This window comes from Euphorbia lathyris, chromosome 9 (genome assembly GCF_963576675.1).
Source record: "Euphorbia lathyris chromosome 9, ddEupLath1.1, whole genome shotgun sequence".
Taxonomy (NCBI): domain Eukaryota; kingdom Viridiplantae; phylum Streptophyta; class Magnoliopsida; order Malpighiales; family Euphorbiaceae; genus Euphorbia; species Euphorbia lathyris.
The window spans coordinates 2,062,777-2,066,431 of record NC_088918.1 but is presented as its reverse complement, the minus strand read 5'-3'; positions in this window follow the sequence as shown (position 1 = coordinate 2,066,431).

The following is a 3,655-nucleotide window of genomic DNA, read 5'->3' as shown; positions in this document are numbered from 1 at the left end:
CTAAGACAGGTCGAATATGTTGTTTAAAACCTCTAAATGAAGCACCCATAGCCATAAAGAAAAATCTAAATTGATCATCATCATCTGTCTTGATATGTGTCACGGTTCCCGAGTTTGTACTCTTCAACATCTCACAGTAGTCCGGTAACAACATGAATGATTCCTCTGGTGAACCACTCTGAGCTTCCAATGCCTAGTGTCTTGCTCTCCAAGCTTGCATATAAGATTGATTAACAGAAAAATCTCGTTCAAAATCGAAAATAATATCCTTTGGTCGATGCACCCGATTTTCTAAATCAAACCTATTTCGGAGTAGTATCCCTGCAACACGTTTCCCCGCTTGCCTATGGTGCGGACATATCTGATCTCTCCCACAAGTGTGCATGTCCATACCATCCATTCTTGAAAGCCTGAACAAATTGGAACCTGGAATGACGATCCCTCTAGCCCTCCATTTATGTTTGTCCACATCCTTACATTTCATCTCAAACAAAGACTTGTTTGATTTGTAAACCTTCCATTCAAACGAATTTTCAATTGCATATTTTCCAAGTGAATCTTGCAATTCAACTTTGTTTGAAAATATATCATTGACCCTCAAAGTAGTCCCTCCGTTTGATTGCTTAGGTGCAATCATATTCACGGGCGCATCACATGGCTTTGGACACCATCGAAATGGATCAGTCATCCTTTTCATTCTATCTTCATAACTATCCTCATATGGGATACGTTGGACGCATTCAGATTGCTTAGTTATTTCATGAACACTTTTAACAGGAATTTCATTCTGAGTGATATCTTCATTTTCCACATTGTCACCATTATCGTAACAATAATCATTATCATAATGCTCATCATAATGATCATGATTATCATTATTCAGATAATCATCATTATTGTAGTTCTGATAATCAATACCATTTCCACCATCGTTGTCATCCTTACCATGTATAGGAGCATCCAGTTCGATGGTGGGATCATTACTTACTACTTCCGTTGGTTTGCTTTGACCAACATGTCCATCCTTATTAGGTCGCAATGCTGAAGCTTGTATTGTTCGCATGTTTAGAGTAACATACAATGGAATCAAATCGGTCGGATTCATTCGGCAATACTCTATGAATCCTATGACATGTTCATCATCTTCAATATGTGCTATCCCACCACGCAGTTTATTTGGACCATATGTCGCCTGCATGGACATTTAGAGATCATATGAGGTTGAATCAACACGAAGTGCACCATAAACTTTCTCTTTCAACTTTTGCAAGTCAATCTCTGTTGGCAAAACCAACAACTTCGCTTTACCATCCACGTATGTCATCATAGTTCCCTCTGTGGTCCACAATTTGTTCCAAGACAAAAAACACGTACACCTCTCTTTGGTTGACATACTTCTACATTTAGTAAAATGGACACGTGATCAAAACATAATAAAGCCAATTCATATGTAAATGTGACTCAAATGCGACATGCTATACCAAAATGCGACATGCGACCGCAAATGCGACATGGCTCTGAATGCGACAAGCTATATGTGAGTCCTTGTCGCATTTGATTCTATGTGTCGCATTTGAGCACCAAAATGCGACACATCGAGCGACAATGGCGGAATCGGAAAATGTCAAGATTCAAGCAAATGCATTCGAATACCAACTGTGTATTTCTAGTAATGTGTATGAAAAATGAAGAAATGATACTTACATGAACTTGAATGAGGTATGGATGTGCTTAGATCTTGGGTTGAGTTGATGAATTTTGCTGTGAGAATGTAAAAGTAAATGAAAGGGAAAGAGGAGATGGTTGTTATATAAGAATAAGGGTAATTTTGTCCAAAATGGGTTTAAATGTTTAATTTGGTAAAATGAAAGCAAGGTGGGTTAGATATGTAAATTGGGGTCCTTGATTGGGTTAGATTAGTAATTATCCCTATTATGAAATTTGCATGTTGTTTTGCGAATGGGCTAATTACAAATCTAGCCCAACTAAGAAGGGTCATTTACATATCTAACCCACTTTGCTTCCATTTTACCAAATTAGACCATTTCATCCACTTTGGACAAAATTACCCTTAGTTCTATTGATCCATAGATCGATTTCTGAAATCAATCGTTAGCGATTTTTGAAGTATTATGTTCAATTGCCCGTAGAAATTGTATGTTTTTAGCTTATACGTCTGCTTTTCTCGCTGGTCTTGCCTATTTCTTCATCTATAATGGTATCATTTCAATTTTCTCAACTTTCCAACATTTTTCTCCATTGTGGTCGCATTTGTGACGAAATTTGTCGCATTTCTTCACAAATGCGACAATAGTTGTCGCATTTCGTCGCAAATGCGACAACAGTTGTCGCATTTGTGACTCTGCGACAAGTGTTGCCGCATTTGCGACGAATGCGACAACTGTTGTCGCATTTGTGACGAAATGCGACAAATTTCGTCACAAATGCAACAACAATGGAGAGAAATGGTGGGAAATTGTGGAAAAAATAGAAAATTGAAACGACACCATTACAGATGAAGAAAGAGGCAAGACCAGCGAGAAAAGCAGGCGTATAAGCTAAAAACATACAATTTCTACGGGAAATTGAACATAATACTTCAAAAATCTCAAAAATCGCTAACGATTGATATCAGAAATCGAAGAAGATGAACCGAAGAAGAAGAAGAACCATAACCAGAACCCGAAGAAGAAGAAGAAGAAGAAGAAGAAGAAGAAGAAGCGGAAGAAGAAGAAGCAGAGCAGATCCATCGATCAATAGAACTAAGGGTAATTTTGTCCAAAATGGATGAAATGATCTAATTTGGTAAGATGGAAACAAAGTGTGTTAGATATGTAAATGACCCCTCTTAATTGGGTTAGATTTGTAATTAGCCTTTGCGAATTCATATTAATGCTAAATTTATGACTCTATAGGATAAATTGCATATGTTATATACTTTGGTAAAATGGAAGGTTGTATATAGGGGTGTTAGGTGGCTCGCGAACTATTCGAGCTCGGCTTGGTCAAAGCTCGACTCGAGCTCTCGACCGGCTCGAGACATTAACGAGCCAATACCAAGTTTAGAGAGGTTCGGCTCGAAAGCTCGTGAGCCGGCTCGAATATTTTAATTAATATTTAATTTATAATATGTTATATATTTTATTATTAATAAATATGAAAAATTATAATAAATAACCTTTTTTTAAGTAGTACCCAATAATAGTTTTTGGGCTCGCGAGCTTTTTTCGAGCCGGACATGTGTGAAGCTCGATTTGAGCCTAAAAATTTCAGGCTCGCGAGCTTTTCGAGCTCGAGCCGAATCTGACTTGAGCTCGAGCTGAGCCTGAAATTTCAAGGCTCGTCGAGTTTCGAGCCGACCCGAGCTCGAGTAAAAATTTAATCGAGCCGAGCCGAGCCTGGCAGGGTTCAGTCTCGGCTCGGCTTGTTAACACCCCTAGTTGTATATCAAAATGTGAAATGAGTTAAAACTTGTACACCATATATATAATTTACCCCAAACTAGAGGAACTGTTATGAAGTAAATCTAATGCATAAAACAAAGAGAAAGAAAAAGGAAACAACTAAGTCTTAGTATTAGAAGAGTAAGTTGTGAGATGCTTTGAACCTAAAATAAAAAGTTTATTATAGTCTTACACGCTTCACTCAGAAGTCT